The following is a 22,044-nucleotide window of genomic DNA, read 5'->3' as shown; positions in this document are numbered from 1 at the left end:
TACTCTTGCCTGGAAAATCCCATGGACGGAGGAGCCTGGTAGGCTGCAGTCCATGGGGTCGCTACAAGTTGGACACAACTGAGCAACTTCACCTTCTCTTTTCACTTTCATGCACTGGAGGAAGAAATGGCAACCCACTCCATTATTCTTTCCTGGAGAATCCTAGGGATGGGGGGAGCCTGGTGGGCTGCCATCTATGGGGTCGCACAGAGTCAAACATGACTGAAGCGACTTAGCAGCAGCAGAGATCACTGAAAGAAAGACAATAGTGAACCCTGTTCTTACATCTTGTATTTATATATTGGAAGATATTTTAATTATATGTTTGTGAAATTTTCTTGGTTGTTAACATGCTAGAGATGAGCAACAACTAACATGTAATTAATGGTTATCAAATATTAAGCAACATGCTACATGCCTTATGTATATGCTCTCATTGAAGACTCACTAAAACCCTGTGAGTAATGGGCCCTCACAGTACTCATTTTAGAGATGAGAAAACAAGGCTAAAGGTTAATTCTTTAGTTCATGCAGATTGTAAGTGATCTGACAGAGATTCCAATTCTGATTCCAAAAAAGCAGCTATTACCCACTACATAGGCCATAATTTAAAACTATACCTGGAATAATTAGCTATTGATGTAAAAATTAAAACATTTAACTTAAAATACCTAATGTTTTATTTCACAAACATGATTTCTTTAAAAATTAACTAGTTTCCAAAGTTCTACCCTTTGGTCTAGTTAATTGGGTAGATATTTCTATCAAAAAGGGTCAGAGTACCACAAAGAACATATTGATAAAAATATTTTGGTTTTAAATACCTGAATATAATTTCTGGAATCTGTCTGCAGAAATGGTACTTAGGCACAGTCAATCACAAGCCAGTCTTAGTGGTCTGTTCAGTTCAGTTCAGTTCAGTTGCTCAGTCGTGTCCAACTCTTTGCGACCCCATGAATGACAGTGCTCCAGGCCTCCCTGTCCATCACCAACACCCGGAGTTCCCTCAAACTCATGTCCATCGTGTCGGTGATGCCATCCAGTCATCTCATCCACTGTCGTCCCCTTCTCCTCCTGCCCCCAATCCCTCTCAGCATTAGGGTATTTTCCAATGAGTCAACTCTTCGCATGAGGTGGCCAAAGTATTGGAGTTTCAGCTTCAGCATCAGTCCCTCCAATGAACACCCAGGACTGATCTCTTTCAGGATGGACTGGTTGGATCTCCTTGCAGTCCAAGGGACTCTCAAGAGTCTTCTCCAACACCACAGTTCAAAAGCACTAATTTTTCTTCACTCAGCTTTCTTCACAGTCCAACTCTCCATCCGTACAGGACCACTTGAAAAACCATAGCCTTGACTAGATGGACCTTTGTTGGCAAAGTAATATCTTCACTTTTGAATATGCTATCTTGGTTGGTCATAACTTTCCTTGCAAGGAGTAAGTGTCTTTTAATTTCATGGCTGCAATCACCATCTGCTGTGATTTTGAAGACCCCCCCAAGTAAAGTCTGACGCTGTTTCCATTGTTTCCCCATCTATCTGCCATGAAGTGATGGGACCAGATGCCATGATCTTAGTTTTCTGAATGTTGAGCTTTAAGTCAACTTTCTCACTCTCCTCTTTCACTTTCATCAAGAGGCTTTTTAGTTCCTCTTCACTTTCTGCCATAAGGATGGAGTCATCTGCATATCTGAGGTTATTGATATTTCTCCCGGCAATCTTGATTCCAGCTTGTGTTTCTTCCAGTCCAGCGTTTCTCATGATGTACTCTGCATAGAAGTTAAATAAGCAAGGTGACAATATACAGCCTTGACGTACTCCTTTTCCTATTTGGAACCATCTGTTGTTCCATGTCTAGTTCTAACTGTTGCTTTCTGACATGCATATAGGTTTCTCAAGAGGCAGGTTAAGTGGTCTGGTCTTCCCATCTCTTTCAGAATTTTCCACAGTTAATTGTGTCCACACAGTCAAAGGCTTTGGCATAGTCAATAATGCAGAAATAGTTTTTTTTTTTTTTCTGGAACTCTCTTGCTTTTTCCATGATCCAGCAGATGTTGGCAAGTTGATAATCTGGTTCCTCTGTCTTCTCCAAAACCGGCTTGAACATTTGGAAGTTCACGGTTCACGTATTGCTGAAGCCTGGCTTGCAAAATTTTGGTCATTACTTTACTAGCATGTGAGATGAGTGAAACTGTGTGGTAGTGTGAGCATTCTTTGGCATTGCCTTTCTTTGGGACTGGAATGAAAGCTGACCTTTCCAGTCCTCTGGCCACTGTGGAGTTTTCCAAATTTGCTGACATATTGAGTGCAGCACTTTCATAGCATCGTCTTTCAAGATTTGAAATAGCTCGACTGGAATTCCATTACCTCCATTAGCTTTGTTCGTAGTGATGCTTTCTAAGGCCCACTTGACTTCACATTCCAGGATGTCTTGCTCTAGGTGAGTGATCACACCATCGTGATTATCTGAAGCTCTTTTTTTGTACAGGTCTTCTGCATATTCTTGTCACCTCTTCTTAATATCTTCTGCTTCTGTTAGGTCCATACCATTGCTGTCCTTTACTGAGCATATCTTTGCATGAAATGTTCCCTTGGTATCTCTAATTTTCTTGAAGACATCTGCAGTCTTTCCCATTCTGTTGTTTTCCTCTATTTCTTTGCATTGATCGCTGAGGAAGGCTTTCTTATCTCTCCTTGCTAGTCTTTGGAACTCTGCATTCAGATGCTTTATCTTTCCTTTTCACCTTTGCTTTTCATCTCTCTTCTTTTCACAGCTATTTGTAAGGCCTCCTCAGACAGTCATTTTGCTTTTTTGCATTTCTTTTCCATGGGGATGGTCTTGTTCCCTGTCTCCTGTACAATGTCACGAACCTCTGTGCATAGTTCAACAGGCACTCTATCTATCAGATCTAGTCCCAGTGGAAGTGAGAAGTAGTGGTCTGTTACCTGTTTCTATGTAACAAATAATTCTAAAGTATAGGAGGTAAATATGAATGGCTCAAAATATGCAGTTAAAGACACTTGAATAACCAAGAGAAATCAGTTTTACAGGAACTTTCAACTCATCAAAGCTTGTTTATGCTAAGGTGCAGGGAAATAATGTAGATGAAAGAATAGACCTGAAGTCACACAGGCATGGATTTAAATCCCATCCCTGCTGCTTTCTGAGCTTGTAACTTCTGGCAAGGCACTTAACAAAGATATCTATATTCTGTGTTGAAATAAAAATGGTGTTGGAAATAATATTTAAACATTGTGAGGAATAATAATTCTTTTTGTCTGTCTAGCTAGCTAGTTATCCAGGTCTATCAGTTCCCTAGGTTTTCTGCTACAAACGACCAGGAACTTTGTGATTTAAGTAACTAAAACTCATTGACTCAGAGTTCTGGGAGACTTACGCCTGAGATCAAGGTGTCAGCCAGCTTGGTGCCTTCTGATGGCTGTAGGGAAGACACTGTTCCATGCCTCTCTCCCAGCTCCTCATGGTTTGTTGATAATCTCTGGCTCTCTTCAGCTTCTAAAAACATTACCTTGATCTCTGCCTTTATCGTCACATGGCGTTTTTGGTATTTTTGTCTGTCTTTGTGTCCAAATTTCCCCTTCTTATAAAGACAGCAGTCATTCTGGATTAGGGTTCTACCCTAATAACTTCATTTTAACTTATTAAATTTACAGCAATGCTATTTACAAATAAGGTCACATTCTGAAGTACTGGAGAGGGGGACTTAGGACTTCAAATGTGAACTTGAGAGTATACAGTTTAATCCTTCTTTCTTTCTTTCCTTCTTTCTTTCCTTTTGGGTTGAAGAACAAAAGCTGACCCCACACTTCAAAAGACAGGCTGACTGTTCTGGAGCTATAGTAATATATATTCATTAGATCAATACCAATTCTCAGTAAACATATCTCTGAAAGCCAACAAATTTGTGACAACCCCTTACTTTGGAAAGTCAGCCACTAAGGAAGAGGCTCACTTTATCAAACATGCCTCTGATGGCAATCAGTCAACAAGTACCTCAGCTATCTCCCAGCTTCCACCTAGGCTGTCAGCCCACTGAAGCCCTTGAAACTTCTCCTGTACCCATGCTTCCCCAAATCCCATATAAGATCATCAGTCTGCTCTGCTTGAAGACTGTGACTGACCAATCTAATTTTCCCTTAATATACTAATGAGTCCTAAATCTTTTTGTTTCAAGTGTTACATAATTATTACACAAGTTTCATCATTCTTTAACAGACTGAATGATTCAAATGAATATATTAATAACATGGCATCTGGTCCCATCACTTCATAGGAAATAGATGGGGAAACAGTGGAAACAGTGTCAGACTTTATTTTTTGGGGCTCCAAAATCACTGCAGATGGTGACTGCAGCCATGAAATTAAAAGACGCTTACTCCTTGGAAGAAAAATTATGACCAACCTAGACAGCATATTCAAAAGCAGAGACATCACTTTGCCGACTAAGGTCTGTCTAATCAAGGCTATGGTTTTTCCAATAGTCATGTAGGGATGTGAGAGTTGGACTGTGAAGAAGGCTGAGTGTCGAAGAATTGATGCTTTTGAACTGTGGTGTTGGAGAAAACTCTCGAGAGTCCCTTGGACTGCAAGGAGATCCAACCAGTCCATTCTAAAGGAGATCAGTCCTGGGATTTCTCTGGAAGGAATGATGCTAAAGCTGAAACTCCAGTACTTTGGCCACCTCATGCAAAGAGTCGACTCATTGGAAAAGACTTTGATGCTGGGAAGGATTGGGGGCAGGAGGAGAAGGGGACGACAGAGGATGAGATGGCTGGATGGCATCACTGACTCGATGGCCGTGAGTCTGAGTGAACTCTGGGAGTTGGTGATGGACAGGGAGGCCTGGCATGCTGCGATCAATGAGGTTGCAAAGAGTCGGACACGACTGAGAAACTGAACTGAACTGATCAATAAGTAATAATTAACATTCTTGTTGAAATAAAGCAAATGATCAGAGTTTTATATTGGGTTCAGCAGAAACCCAAAGGTCTTACCTGCTATTAGCTTTACTAACAATTTCAAAAACATAAGCAATGTTCCCGAGGCACAGCTGAAGAATGGTGAGATCCTTGACTGTCAGTGCAGATTTTTAACTCTTGTCTTTCCTTAAAGACATATCCTGGATTCAATTAACAGATGACATTTTAAATTAATGTACATAGTCACACTATTTACATAGAATAGAGCCTTTTTAGTCCTGAAATATCTCTGTTTTATGCTCACATAGTAATAGTATATACAGAAAACTTTCCAGGGAACCATGGACTTCCCTGGTGGCTCAGCTGGTAAAGCATTTGTCTACAATGCGGGAGAACCACGTTTGATCCCTGGGTTGGGAAGATCCCCTGGAGAAGGATATGACAATCCACTCCAGTGTTGCCTGGAAAATCCCATGGACAGAGGAGCCTGGTAGGCTACAGTCTGTGGGGTTGCAAAGAGTTGGACACGACTGAGCGACTTCACTTCACTTCTAGGTTTGCTTACCATAAAATATTCTAGACAAATGAGAATTCCATAGATAAGGATCTTTCTTTCAGCGAATAAAATTTCCTTTGTGGGCATAGCTTCCTACCATCCCACTAATAATGGAGAGAATATATGCAGATCTGTAGCATAATCCTTTTCTTGAAAATTATTAATAAAAATATAATTTACATTTTAGAATAAAAATTTTAATGGTAAAATGGAATATTTTTGAATGTAGAGGATCTTTTGTTTGTTGGTTGGTTGGTTTTGTTTGTTTGTTTGTTTTGGGTTTTTTTTTTTAGCTCTTGCTATTAATATTAGAATTATTATTTACAGATGAGTACTCTAAGACAAAACTAAAATTATAGCATGAGAAGGCACTGAGACATCCAAAAATGGGAATTATAGTCCATTGATGACATTATAATACTAAATGCCTTAAAACTTAATCTGTGGCTTTCCTGGTGGGTCAGATGGTAAAGAATCTGTCTGCAATGCAGAAGACCTGGGTTTGATCCCTGAGTTGGGAAGAGCCCCTGGAGAAGGGAGCAGCTCCCCACCCCAGTATAATTCCATGGACAAAGGAACCTGGTGGGTTACAGTCCATGGGGTCACAAAGAGTCAGACATACCTGAGTGACTAACACTAACACTAAACCTTAATCTAGATAGTGAATATGACAAGTGATTAAAAAAATGTTCTTCGAAATATCATCTGGAAGAATAGTGTGCTATTCCTGACTCTTTACCCTTAACCAGGATTTTCCATTGCCCGTTCTCACAAGGACACCACTGCCTGAACCTCACGCACCAGATCACAAAGTTACTTAGATTTGTCTGAAGTCAATTCAGTCCACTCAAGATGAAAGAAGAAAAACAAATTCTCACATCTCAAATGCCAAGTGTGGTAAGTAGTTTCCAGGATGGCTGCTAACAATTTGTTTTCTCTAAGCACTTGTTGCTCCTCACATCAGTAGGTGGGGCCTAATTCCTACTTCAATTATGAGTCTAGGACAAGACTTGTGTGATTACTTTCCTAGGAACCTTCTAGCTTCTCCATGAGCCTCCTGGGATGCTCTTGGGATGCTCTCTAGGGGAGCCGAGAAACCATGCTCTTAGAAGTCCAAGGTACATGGATAGTCCATGTGAAGATGTTCCAGGTTACAGCCTTCGTGAGTCTGTTCAGGCTCTTACAGCAAAATACCATACACTGGTTGGCTTATACAGAGGAAACTTATTTTCTCACAAATCTGGAAGCTAGAAGTGCATGTTCAGGGTGCTAGCATTGTCAGATCTGGCAAAGGCCTTCTTGCTATGTCCTTACACGATGGAGAGAAAGAAAGCTCCCTGATGTCTCTTCTCATAAGGCACCAAACCTATCAGAATAGAGCCCACTTTTATGACCTCCTCTGACAGTAACTACTTCCCAAAGATCCGTCTCCCAATACCATCAAGTTAGGTGTTGAGGCTTGGGCATATAACGTTTTGGGGACACAAGCATTCATCCCATGACTTAGCCCTAAGTTACCTTCCAGTTTATAGCCAGCATTTCTGCACCACCAGTTATATCAGTGAGCAATCTTCTATGCTGGGCCCAGTCAGACTTCAGAAGACTGCAGGATAAACATCTGTCTTACTACAACCTCATAAGAAATTCAAAGTTTGAACCACTCAATCAACAGTAGTCAACTCACGAATGATCTCATTTTAGGCCACTAAATTTTAGGCTAACTTGGTATGCTGCAAAAGCTAATCCAGACAGAAGCGAGCACCCAAGACCTAACTGCTCTTATACAAAAATTATAATGTTTGGCATTGTTTAGGACAAGGAAGAGAGTAGAGCTTTTGAGTATCTCAAGAAAGCTCTTAGCAAAGGATGAAAGACAGTGAGATTTTGTAAATGGACCCTCAAGGAAAGGCAGTCCATATTATGTAACGGCTGAAAGTGAAGTTGCTCAGTTGTGTCCGACTCTTTGCGACCCCATGGACTGTAGCCTACCAGGCTCCTCCGTCAATGGGATTCTCCAGGCAAGATTACTGGAGTGGGTTGCCATTTCCTTCTCCAGGGGATCTTCCCGACCCAGGGATTGAACCCGGGTCTCCTGAATTCCAGGCAGATGCTTTAACCTCTGAGCCACCAGGGAAGAAGTGGCTGAAAAAGTATGGCTAAACTGTTGCAAGGTTGGAAAAATAAAGACATACCTACTAAAATGGTAGATTTAGCTAAGGAAATTACCATGTGGAATGTTAAAAGTGTCAAGTGGTTTCTTTTAGTCACGTATGATAAGATATGGATATATAGAAATGATCAAGAAGGAAATAGTCAAGATTCAAGTAGAACTTAAGAAAAATGTAATATAGTCAGGAACTGTTATGTTAAAAAATAAAATTATTAATTATCTCTAAAAAATCTCAATAAAAAAGCACTGAAACTAAGAAATGACCCCGTTCTATACTTCCCTTATCCTGTTCAAACTATATTTCATGTTCCATTTCTTCAATCAGTAATTTGCCAGTACTTTAAACTTCTGTGCACTTCTGCCAGGCAAAGATGAAGAAAAGTGATCATCTCTGATGAGGTATTTATAATTAGAAGGGAAAACAGATCTTGAAAAAATAACTGGAATTGTAATAAGTGCTAATTTAGAGCAGTAGTTACCTAGGCAGGTCTACACAGTCCAAAAAATGTTTTGACCCTTGACTATCTCCTTGGAGATAACCTCTAAGCTCTTAGAATGTCCTGCTGATGTGTGTTTTTGTTTATCTGGGTTTTGGCCATGCCAGATGGTTTATCTTAATAATGTGATTTATGGTGGGGGCCTTGGGCCACACGGTATAATTTGTCCACTGGAGAAGCTTAAGACTGAGACACAAAGCTCAGCCATGGGGATTCTCTTGGCCTACATGACCAATACTCATCAAATCCCTGGTCACCAAGGCTCTAGAGAGTTTCTCTGTCTGGTAACACTTCACAAATGTTTTCACATATTGTTGTTGAGAGAATGAAATGCTGTCTATAGAACTTCACTTGGAGAAAAAAACTGAATTGGTGGCTGGGTTTTTCTAGCTTCTGTCTTAATGCTTCTTGTCTTTACTGATTTCAATCTTTATCCTTTCACAGTAGTAAACCATACCATCATATATCCATCAATGTAACAGCTTTTCTGAGTTCTTCTAGAGAAATACTGACCTAGAGGTGGTCTTGGAGTTAGAGATGCCACGAAATAGACTGAGATATTAATGATGAGTCATTTACCTAAATGAAGAAGGAAGAAAGCTTATTGAGTCTCCAAGTAGTATGTGCTTTACTTATAGTTTTGAACGTATGAATGAGCATATGAATGGGTTAATATAAACATGCTGAATCTTAAGAATAGGAAACAAAGTTTTAAAAAAGTAAAGGGAGAAATTTAAAACAGGACAACTAGCTTATTGATATTGGTATGAAAATGCAATTGACAAAATAAATGTATCATTAAAAATGGATAATTAATATTTCTGACCAGCAAAAATGCATAACTCTAGTGTACATATGACTAGATTTGGAGTCAGCCAACCTAGATTTGAGTAACTTAATAGTCAAATATTGTTTAAAAATAGTGGGTAAGTTTTTCTGGACCTTAGTTTCTTTATTCATGCAATGAAAATAATGATAGTTCTTCTAACTTTGTCACAAAGTGTTCATGAATGCAAAAATATAATATTAAGAGGAGTACATTGAAAGTTACAGTATATGATTCTATGATTTGTCCATCATTACCATGACTTATAAATTCCTTCTCTTTCTTCTAATTATTTGACCAGTACAACTACTATTCTACTATTACTATTAACTATAAAACTTAAAATGCCTAAGATATTGAGATAGTTGCTTTAGCAAAACGACTTTGAAAAGATAATCAATCCCCAGTTTATTCTTTCAAAATGATATTAGGAAACTGATAGTCATTGGAGAAGTTAATAGTTATATTTCTTGAACAGAATGTATAGCCCTCATTTTTTTTTCCTTTGAGAAGGAGAGCTATTTCATACTAGGTTGTCTTAAATAGATATATTTTTTATATTAGACACAACACAGAAAATATCATGAATAAAATGCTTTGGTCAAATCTGTCTTTCTTCAGGAGGAGAGTGAAAAAAACAAGCTAATAAGTTACTTTATGGTCTATTGTAAGAAGTTGTGGAAACAAGAGAGAAGTGTCATAAGGAATAAGAATTATTCAAGGAGTTATGGAAAATAGGGACTGTCCATAAGAAAAAAACAACTCACCTCAATGCTCCTTGCACTTTGCTTGAGGATTTTATGCACTTTTAATTTATTCATTGAGTTCTGGCTCTAAATACTCCAATGGAATCAAGACTGCTCCTCTTAAGGGGCAGGAAAAAGGCCATAGGGTTTTCAAATCAAAATTCATGTTAATAAGTCAAAGCACAAAGGCTTGTCTGCTGAAACAGGAAGATTAATTCTGCATGCATTTCTGTCCCTCACCTTTTGTTTTGTTTTGTTTCGCATTAACACAAAATGTGTTTTGTTGACTCATGGTGTGCCATATCAGTTAAATTAAACATCAAACATCTGTCTAGCTTTAGGATTCCAACATGAGTATGTTGGCAGTCTCAGTAAAACCTGAGCTGTTTAAAGGCCCTCAATCAGTCAAAAGGATAGAGCCGCTGTAATGGCAAACTCAGCAAGCAATTACATCAAAGGATTTAAAATCTATTTCAGTAACGCCTTCTGGATAATTACATTGATCTCAGCAGTCCCTTTGCAGATTTCCTGGTACTGAAAAACAGGGTCCTGCGTGGCTTCACATTTAGAAAAATACCATTCACTATTTCTTTTTATGTGAACATAGTTCAGTTCTCTTGAATATATCTACACAGCTATTTCTGACGTAACATCCATAAGTTAATAGACTTTTATTCATAAAGCTGAAATTCACTCTTTGTACACAGTATTTTGTTGTTGTCCTCTTCCACCACACCAATTTTGCCAAAGTGGGAGAAATACTGAGAAGACCTTACTACCTTTTACGTTCGTTTGTCTCCTACTCTAAATCAAGCATTATAAATAAACAGATCCATCAATCAAGCCATATTTCTCTTCGTACTTTAATGTTCACTCTGTTTCCTTATCTTTTAATATGCATAAATGAAATGGCTGCAGATGAGAATGCTTCAAGTAGAAATTTTCATAGGCTTCCTTTCTTCCCTTTTCCCCCTCTCTTCCTCTCTCCTTCACTGCCTTCCTTCTACCCTTCCCCTTCTCTCACTTTCTCTCTCATCTCGTTTTCTTTCAAGGGTTTGGTTAGGGGAGAGATTTATTCAGGGACATTCATGAACTATCCACAGATTGTCTAAGTGGTTTTTAATGATGGCCAAGTCTTTTAGTTCACGTTTTCAGCAATTGCTCTGGTGAAGGAATGTATGTGTGTGCTTAGTCACTCAGTTGTGTCTAACCCTTTGCAATCCCATGGACTGTAGCCCACCAGGCTCCCCTGTCCATGAGGTTTCTCCAGGCAAGAATCCTGGAGTGGGTTGCCATGCCCTCTTCCAGGGGATCTTCCCAACCCAGGGATCGAACTCAGGTCTTCCACCTTGCAGACAGATTCTTTGCCATCTGAGCCACATGGGAAGCCCAAGAATACTGGAGTGGGTAGTCTATTACTTCTCCAGGGGAACTTTCAGGCCCAGGAATCTAACCAGGGTCTCTTGCATTGCAGGTGGATTCTTTACTAGCTGAGCTACCAGCAAAGCCTTGGGAAGGACTATTTAGATATAAATACTGGAGTGGGTTGCCATGTCTTCCTCCAGGGGGTCTTCCCAACCCAGGGATCAAACCTGTGTCTCTTATATCTCCTGCATTGGCAGGCAGGGTTTTTACCACTAGCGCCAACTGGGAAGCCCAAATTTAAGCATTAAGTAAATTAATGCTTAAATTTGGGTCCTTTAAAGTAGTTATCTAGTTAGCCAATATCATATTGCAACTCTCTACTTTAAAATAAAATGAAAGTGAAAGTCACTCAGTTGTGTTTGACTCTTTGCAACCCTATAGACTATTGTCCATGGAATTCTCCAGGCCAGAATACTGGACTGGGTAGCCTTCTCCTTCTCAAGTGGTTCTTCCCAACCCAGAGATTGAACCCAGGTCTCCCGCATTGCAGGCTGATTCTTTACCAGCTGAGTCACAAGGGAAGCCTGAGAATACTGGAGTGGGTAGCCTATCCCTTCTCCAGGGGATCTTCCTGACCCAGGAATCCAACCGGGGTCTCCTGCATTGCATGCGGGTTCTTTAACAACTGAGCTATCAGGGAAGCCCCACGTTTAAAATACGTAAAAGTACAAATCGAATTCTTCTAGAGAACTACACATTTTTCATGTCATATAAATAGATGATATGAGATAACTTAATTCTTTATTATTTATTTACTTGTTTGACTTTATTACCTGCTCTGTACCAGAATCCGCAGTTACCACTATATAACCGTGGAATAAACCTTGTATTGCTAAATCTCCTTGCATTATACTATGAATACGTTAGTGCTCTTTCCATCTTAGACACAGTAAATACTCTTTTGGCACAATGTCTAATCAGCTGCCTAGCTTGTCTCTCCCATCTTTATTCTCAGACAGCTTGAAACTGTTCTCAAAAATGCTGTTTCCACTTATCACCTCCAGTCATTCTTTTACCTTGACCTCAGCTGCTAGGAGAAAAACGATTAAGACCAGTTAATCACCCTTAATTAATTACTCTTAATCTCCATATATCCATAATCCCGATGGAAAAATGAAGTCCATCTGCACCTATTTGAGTATACTGGGGCATTTTGGGGATATAAGCATGTTGCAACTTTTATTACTCTTTTATCCAGCACATTAATAAGCAAGTCATCATTCTGTCCAGTTCAATAAAAGGAAGGAATGTCTAGTTTCAACTGATGCGATTTGAGCTGGAAGAAAGGAAATAAAAGTAAGAAAAGACGGTAGTGTGACCTTGTGAGTGGAGCTCTTTGGGCTCATTCAGTGTATTGTTATAGCTACATCTGAACATACATTAGTGTTAGATGCTTGTAAGAGCCAAAGTGAGTTTTGCCAGTTGGGGAGAACTGGACATAGAGAAGCAGTTAAGAGCCTTGGGGCTCTACAACTTTAATCACTCCTATGAACCATGAGTCTCTGAGAGTGATAATTTTTCTAGCTGAAGACTCTATAGTTTTCTGGGAGGAGGCTGGCAAAGGAAAGTGACCACATAGGGATGCCTCTTGGAGTTCTGGACTTAGCTTCCTGACAAAGCTTAGCTATTATCTTGCTTGTCCCTTTAGGGGAAATTTAATCCCAAACTTTGCTTTCTGAAGCAAAGCTGCTGTCTCAGATTCAAAGAGATTTGACTGAATGTCTGGGCTTGATTCACTGATGGTTTAGCTAAGCTGGAAGTTAAGGGTTTGGATTTGATCCTTTGGATTGGGCAGTATTCAACAATAGTGCCAATTGCAAAATTAAAAATGATCATGGCTATTCTACTTACTGGGAAGTACTGATAGTTATTTTCAAAGTTCTGGCTGATTCATCTTCTAATAGATGTTGTTATGTTTTTACTTGTTCTAGCTGTTTTGTTTGCCTCTTGGAAAACTATTGGCTAGTAGATAAAATATATCTGTTTTGGGATCTCGTACTGAGGAAACAAGTAACGACTGCTAATTGCCTGAATTATTCATGACAATGTCCATGGTAAGGGTTCGTTTTCTGATGAAACTGACTGGAGTCAACTTGCCATTTAGGTTTGCACCACCCAGATTGCCACTAATGCTACCTAGATCCATCATTACGCTGGATATGGCAATACATCTGCAATCTTAATAGAAAGGGCACATAAAAGGCCCCATGTCCCTAATGTAGAGGCTACTGCTGAATGCATACATGTGACTCCACTGACATGACCTGTTTGTCTTTAGCTGAGGGAGCCCGTAATGCACAGGACATTGTCCCTGCCCATTCCTCACAGTTTGACTACCTGGATTTTTGACCTCCCTCTTGGTTATCAGTAGTTTCTCTCCATTGTTTTGATGTTTTATTTGTGTGTTTGTTTGTTTTAATAGCTTACAGTTTGAGCCAGCTGACTTTTATACCATTATGACCTTTAAAACGAATTTGTGTCATGTTTCCAGATTTTTGAACCATCTGAAATCTAGAAAAAAAATGTACCATACTCTTTGATAGACTTTCGGTACTCCCTATCGTCTGATATTAGTTTTTGGAATGTCCTCCTTAAAAAGTGACTCAAAAAGATTTATAACTCCACTTCCTTCTTAATAAGGCAGTTTAGTCACTTAATGTGACTGTCTTAAAAAAAGACATTACTTTCTTTCAACTACTTTCTGGCAATGATCAGAATAAAAGGGTAGAGTTATAAGGACCTATTTTGAGAGTCTGCAAATTCTCTGTGACAATTCCTGGGTAAGATGTTTCTCTTAACAGCAACTTCTTCTCCTAACAGCAACTTCATAGCTGCCTGGTTGGTACAACTTCTGGGTAGAAGCTTGGTCACAGGAAGATCTAATGAATTTAAACTTGATTCTGATTCAGCTGCAAAGATTCTGTTGTTAGACAGGCATGTCACATGGCCGTCTGGCTGAATATATTACTTGTCAATTCCTTCTATAGTGAACCATATGAGCCAAATAGAGGGACATAATGGGTTTCCCTATGCTTCCTAAACATGGTCATCTTTCTTAAAACTGATATCTAATGGAAAGATCTGGGTTTGAACAAGAGATAATTGGGAAAGGGTTGAACTTACAGCTACCAGAATCCTAGTATACTACTGTGCATCTAAGTCCACACTGGAAGCACTATCAACCTGAGTTCAGTGACTGCTATAGATTCTTCTTGAAGGGGCCCAGCAATTTTACAATAGTTTCTTTAGAAGGGTGACCTGTTCATCCCTAGGATATACTTGCTCAATGGGGTCTGGGAGCCAAGTGTTAACTTGCCTTCCTCCCCAAAAAACAATTACTGGCATCTCAGGAGTGGCCATAAAAGACATTCAAGTGATGAACGAATTGATCCGGCAGATCATGCAGCTATCAGATGACCATAGAGATTTCTTCAAAATGAAGGTACTTTTGGTTACTCAGAGGAACTTCCTATAGATAGGGACAATGAACTGTTCTTCCTGTGCACTCTGTGGGTCATTTTCCATGAAGTGGGAGCTATCCAATTAGAAAAGTGGTATGAGCATGTGAAATAAAAGAAACAAAAGGGATGCATTATTTGAGAAACAGAAAATAAAAAAGTGTTATTAAATAAACCAAAGATCTGGTTGGAAAAAACAACGACCTAAATAATATCTGTAATGTTAATATCTACAAGGATGATGCTATGAGGGTGCCATGGGGATGAGCGAGGAGACATAATAACTAGAAACAGAGTCTTGGTATAGTCATAGTTAACACTGATCAGATGCAGAAGAATAAGATTGTTAGTGTATGGATCCTAAAATATGTCCTGAGCAGAGATAGGGTTTGTCGATCATTTGAAAGAGAGCTGACATTTTGATCATGAGATAGGTTGGATTCTCCCATACTTTGTGAAGATGGGGAGATAACATGTGACATTACTATTTTGTTGCTTTTGTTTTGTTTGTGTCACTTTGTAATGTGACACAAAAGAGTTCAATGTGCTGGGGGAAACTTTATCAATATTGTGATTTACATTATATATATATGTGTGTGTGTGTGTGTGTGTGTGTGTGTATATATATATATATATAAGTTATTTCTGGAAACAAATAAAAAGAGACTCTGTCAAAAGATGTTTTCACAAGAAAACATTTTTATTTTTACTGATCTTAGAAATACTTTTGTCTTTGATTTGTGTAACATTATTTAGGTGACTAGTTATTACACTGAATAGCATTAAATTGACCTGTATTTAACTTTCATTCTTAAAGCAATGACAGAAGAGAAAGCAAGAGAAGTAGAGATTTATGGAAAGCAAGTCTAGCCTAAGCTTATATTGAGATTCATAGTAAACTTGAGATGACCAAGAATTAAATAGTCTGTTATCAAAAAAGTAAAAGAAATTAATTTTTAAGCTGTGTTAAAATAACTCTTTATCCTTAGCGTCAACTCAGTGCAGACTAGTGTAATAATGTTAAATATTGGTAACAGTAAACAAATATAAGAAAGACAGTCTTCCTCTTTTGTCTGTCCTATGACCTCCCAGAATAGGAACAGTAGAACTCATCAACCACACTGAATACACAATTAAGAACTCACAGGAAAAGCATTCATGCAAAAGGATTGTGGTAGCTAAAACTGAACCTCTGAAAGTTAGACTAGTTAATAGAAAGCTAACTGCTGACACAGTTTCAATTAGTGTATATTGTAGATTGCATAATGCTATTTCAAGCATGGACTATAAAAAATTAGTGAGCTGAAAATAATGAAAGATAATTTGAATTATGGTAACATCGCTACTTCCCATCTAATATTTATACCACATTTGCAGTTTTATATTCATCCTCATTATTGTCAAATGGCAACAGCAAGAACAGAAACAGGCTTCATTGTTTTCCTGTAATGCATCTTTCCTGCCAGTTGGAAAAAGAAAGTTCCATTTCAGTGATGAAATTAGAACTCCAAACTTCTACTGGAGAGAGAAATACTCATTCTATGAGTTAATAATTTTATGACTCTCAGAAGAATAGTAGAGTTTCATTCTATTATTCATTTGAATTTTTCTGAATAGCACAAGGGAGTTATGAATGGTGTTCTCAAACACAGATAAGAGAACTCACACTACAAAAATTGCATTTCCATTTGTTAATGGATATGGCCAAAGATAATGCTTATTCATATCTGTATTATTGACTAAAATGTGGTGCCAAACAAAAATATTTTGGTTTTGGATATTTGCATATTTTACATATTGTTTTCAATAATAGCTATAAAAGAATAATATGTCATTGAAAATATACATTTACAAGGCTAAAGAATGTGAATGGAATTTGGTCAGTCAGTCTTGTCAGACTCTTTGTGACCCCATGGACAGTAGTCTGCCAGGCTTCTCTGTCCATGGAATTTTCCAGGCAGAAAAATTGGAGCAGATTGCCATTTCCTAATCCAGTGGATTTTTCTGACTGAACCCATGTCTCTGGTACCTCCTGCATTGGCAGATGGATTCTTTACTACTATGCCACCTGGGAAGCCCATGGATGGAATGCATATGCTCTTATCAATATTCTAGTTATTCTTCTCTTGCTTCTGCAGATAATTTGCCCCAATAGCTTATTTTATTTTGTTATTATTGTATGTGTGTTTTATTTCTTTCAAAGAGATTTCTTTCATTGTTACCACTTTTAGGGTCTAAAACAATATGCAATACACAACCTCCACTTATAAAACATAAAAGTTATAAAAAGAGAAATGCAAGTATTATAGGATACCCATAAAGGGACTAGATGCACTTATTAAATAGCTGCTTAGCATAATGCCTTCAAGATGAAACCATACTGTTGCAAATAACAGGATGCCCCTTTTTCCTTATGGCTGAGTAATATTTCATAACACACACACATATATATATATTTTATGAAATATTACTCAGCCATATGGAATATGGAATATTATATATATACATATATTTGATCCTTTTATCCAATGACTGTTTGTTTCATATCTTGGCTATTGCAAATAATGATAGAATACACATGGGAATTCAGCTATCTTTTTAAGATTCTGTTTTTACTTCTTGTGGATATATATCCAGAAGTGGAACTGCTGGATCATACAGCGATTACGTTAAGTGAGTTAAGCCAGACAGTGAAAAACAAACACAGGTCCTTAAACTGTAAAGAATTTGAAGGAGGAAATTACAAGCCCAAGATGGCAAGACAGAAGGCTCCTGAATGCAACTCCTGCCAAGGACATGCCATGTCTGTAACTACACATGAAGCAATTCCAGAAACCAGCTGAGGGAATCCTACCAAACCAACTGAGGAAATCTTGGGCAAGCAAGAAAACATCTACACTGAAACAATTTTTGGCACATGCTGAACTACTGGAAGCCATTAAGAGCAAAAAAGACAGCCTGGATAATCACAAAGTTTTGAGAAACAGCCAAGAGTTCAGCTGGACTACAGTTACAAGGCTCACCTTACCTCCTACATGAAATAGTCTGTCAAGGCTGGGAGAGATGGCTCTTTTACCTAAGGCACACAAATCAGTAGAGGGACTCAGATAAATAAAAGAGTCATATATTCTAAAGAAAAGAGCTGACAAAACTCAAAAACAGACCTTAAAGAAACAAAGATCAGTGATTTACCTAGCAGAGAGTTCAATATGATGGTCATGAAGAGGTTCAGCAAAGTCAGGACAACAATGACTGAACAAGGCAAACATTTCAACCAAGAGATAAAAATTAAAAGAAAGTACCAAACATAAATCACAGGGCTGAAGAATAAAATAGCTCAGTTGAAAAATTCAATAGCAGAGAAAGGATCAGTGAACTCAAAGACATGGCTGTGACATTTCATCCAATAAGAGGAACAAAAAGAAAATCTTCAGGCCTTCCCTGTGCAGCTGCATCTCAAAGAGATCTCTCTCTCCACTACTGATAGACTCCTCTTGCTGCTCGGTATTGCTAGTCTGGTGATGGTCGGAATTTTCTATTGTCCTTATCTAGCGTCAGGTCTATACTGGCCTTGTGTACTTGTGGCTGGAAGGCAGAGCTTTCTCAGCAACCCTTCCTCTCCTCCAGCAGCAGGGTACATCCAGTTGCTTGGGCTCGGGCTAGGTCTCCCCTCTGTGAGGGTGGGGCATTCTTCCTCTTCTCCAACCACAATGGGTATTTGCCTGTGCTGTGGAGTGATGGGTTTTGTATTCATTCTACCAAGTGTTTAATGCTCTTACTCATTAGGAGAGACAGATTCAAGCATCCTAGAACTCCAGGGCAGGAAGGAATTAACACCTTACCTGAGTCTATAAAGAGTTAAGAAATATTTATAAAAATATGAAAAAAAAAAACAACAGTGGAAAGAGCATTTCAGACAGAGGAAGCGATATGAGCAAAGACACAGAGGCACTGACCAGAGGACCTTTAGTAGTAACAAACACAAGCATTTATTTTCTTTGGAGTAAGAATGAATAAATAAATAAATAAAATAATACACAGCAGAAAGAAATTCTAGGAGAAAGCTAAAGAAACAGAGACAGACGGAGTGAGAGGGAGGGAAATGACCTAGGGGAAGGCCTTGGGCACTAGCTAAGGAAACAGGAGCTTTATTTGGTTGGCAAAATAGAACCTGAAAAGTGGAAGGGAGAGACCCTATTTTAGGTAGGCTGACCTGGTGGTGGTGAAGTGAAAGATTCAAGAAGGGCAAAATCAGAGTCACACATCAGTTAAGCAGGGGGCCACTGCACAGTTTGAGGGAGAGTTGAGGAAAGTCTGAAGCTCCGTCGTGGCAGGGCAAATTTAAATTAGACATAGATTTGTAAAACTTTAGAAGGTAAAATAGATCAGTCTTGGAGACTGTCTAGTCTAGAGAAACATAAAGAGGAAGAGCAAAAGGATGCCTTTTATGTGTCTTCTTGGACTGAGCGCTACTGACATTGAGAATCTAGGAGCAAAAGCAAGCTGGTGGCAGAGGGCTGTGCTGTGAGGCTGGAGGGTTTGAAGTACCTGTGGGACATAGAGAGAGGCTGGGGCTGTTGAGAAAGCAACTGGATGAACGGATTTGAAACTTCAACATGAAAAAGCAAGCATTAAAATGACTAAGTACACATGCGGATGACGCCTTAGCCATAGAAGTCACAGGAGAAGCCAACGCAGGAGAAGAGACAAGGGCAGCGCACTGGTCAGGCTCTACACCCTGAACACGTTCGCCTTTAGTTCTGGGAATCACCAAGGCAGAGGCCTCAGAATTCCCCCGCGCCCATGTGGGCCCCACGCCTGTCCCCGTCCATGGCCCCTCAGCCACTGACAAAAGATTCTCCTGGAGCCTTGCAGCATCCCAGTTACCCCGAGCACCCCTGGGGAAGGCATGGCTCAGAAGCCCCAGTAGTCAGTTAGTGGGAAACCGTGCATCTGGGCAGCACGTGGACTTGGGGTCGGTGACCACCACTTCCCCGGCGGCCCCTTCCCCTGGCGGCAGCGGGATCGGGTTAGGATGGCTGAGGCGCCCTAATCCCCTAGGCAGCTCCGGGGGCGCCTAGAGAACTCTCCTGTCTGTGGCCAGAAGCAGGGCCTGGGGACACGGGGCGTGCATAGGAAGGGCCTGCACAGGAGGCACCCGGAAGATATCTGAGGGCTCCAGAAAGTTCTGCCACAACCTGCTTTGTGAGGAGCAATTAAAAGCCGCCTTTTTCCTTCAGAACCCACACTTCCTCAGGCAGCTCGGAGGGAGATGCTCAGGTCCCACCTTGCTAGGCCCCGCCCCTTAGTGGCCCCGCCCCGCGGAGCGCTAGGCGGGGCTTCCAGCCTGCGCTCATTGGTTTCCCCAGAGGACAATGGAATCTCGCTGGTAGCCCAGCTGAGGTTGCTAGAAATAGACCCGTAAGAGAACAGACACAGTCCGTTTTCTAGGAAAATGTAGAAAATTAGGGCAAAAGTTACAACATAGTGTGAGAACTGCTGGGAAGAGGATGGACACAGGTCCCAGGCTGAGAAGTCAAAGAAGACGGAGAGAGAGAGAAATGAGAGGAGAGATTATTTCTTGTCTGAGGCTTTTAGTTATCATAGGAGCTCATTTCCCTATTTAGCGGGATATTAAAGAAAAATAAAAACCTAGAAAAGGGCCTTTGATATTCTGTGCCTTACTGTTGCTTGTAGGATGCTCTTTGACCAAGTCTGAATGGTGCGTTTAAGAGCAAAGAACTCCAGAGTCGCTATTCTATGTATAGGCGGTGGCCTCTGATGCTGCAGATATTTAGACTTTAACACTTGATGTAGTTCTCAGTGAACACATTGGCCAAATCAGAAGTCCCTTTGCCTTCACACAGTGGAGTGTTACTTATAAAACCCATCATAACATCTTGCTTGTACAGTCCCTGACAGCACTGCTACCCTTGGGCTAGACCCTTTTCAGTCTATACCCCAAGCCCAAGCCCTCTTTCTTCTCTATATCATCCCACACAAGAAACTGGATAGAATTGTGTAACTGCTGCCTAGCAAGTTAAATTTAGGCTGTCTAATACAAAACCATTCATAATCCCTGAGAAGACAAACCCAGAACTTCCTAGAGAAGAGAGGAAAGCAGAGCTACACTTTTATCCTTCTGAGAATAGAGCCTGGCAAGACTAGAGGAAGCATTAATAATTTGATAAATCATCCTGCTACAAATGTAAATTATCTAACACAGAGTAAATAAGTAGAACAGAAATACCAAGTCCAGATACTATCAACCCATTCTGAAACATTGCCATACACCCCAATATTACCAGAGCATCCCTTCTCAAAGACCCAGAAGAGAAATAAATAGCAGATCCTGAGTTTCATGCAAGGAGTGTAAAGACAGCTGTGTGAAGATCACAAGGAAGTCCATCAAACTGATGAACAAACTGCACTGAAGACAAGCTCCTGCACTTGGTCATCCAGAACAGCTGGAAGAAAGGAAGGCATGGTTACCTTCACAAAACAGTAGCGTCACGTTCACTAACATCCTCAAAGACAAAGCTCCTCAGTCCATGCTTTGGGTCATTTAAGATCTTCATCAGCTGCAGTTAACTTCTCTTCTTTGCTTTCCTCTTGGGTTAATGTTTAGGGAGTCAAAGTGTTAGTCGCTCAATCGTGTCCGACTCTTTGGGACCCCAGGCTCCTCTGTCCATGGGATTTTCCAGGCAAGAATACTGGAGTTGGTTGCCATTTCCTCCTCCAGGGGATCTTCCTGATCCAAGAATCCCACCAGATATCCCACATTACAGACAGATTCTTTACCATCTGAGCCACCAGGGAAACTCAGTGTCTAGGGAATCCAGGCTTAAATGGCCAAAGCTGATCCCTCTGTCCTTCTTGTAGACACAGGGCATCTGGGAAGTTGCCATCACCCTACCAGGCACCCACAATGGATGTGACTGCAAGTCATTACAGGACAAGCTGACGAGGCAAAGGAAATTCAGTGTGATAGCCCTAAAGTGGACCTGTGGCTGTCCCTCACATTTGAGCTCACCAGTCAACTTCTCTTTAAGGCATGCTTATTCAGATCTTATTGTTGTTACTGTTCTCATTCAGTCACTAAGTTGTGGCTGACTCTTTGTGACCCCATGGACTACAGTACACCAGGCTTCCCTGTCCTTCACTATCTCCTGGAGTTTGCTCAAACTCATGTCCATTGAGCTGGTGATGCTATCCATAAATCTCATCCTTTGTTTCTCCCTTCACCTCCTGCCCTTGATCTTTCCCAGCATCAGGGTTTCTTACAATGAGTCGGCTCCTCGCATTAGGTGACCAAAATATTGGAGCTTCAGCTTCAGCATCAGTCCTTTCAATGAATATTCAGGGTTGATTTCCTTCACGTTTTACTGGTTTGACCTGCTTGCAGTCCAAGAGACTCTCAAGACTC

This window comes from Ovis canadensis, chromosome 17, assembly GCF_042477335.2.
Source record: "Ovis canadensis isolate MfBH-ARS-UI-01 breed Bighorn chromosome 17, ARS-UI_OviCan_v2, whole genome shotgun sequence".
In the NCBI taxonomy this organism is placed as follows: domain Eukaryota; kingdom Metazoa; phylum Chordata; class Mammalia; order Artiodactyla; family Bovidae; genus Ovis; species Ovis canadensis.
This window is presented reverse-complemented; position numbering follows the sequence as displayed.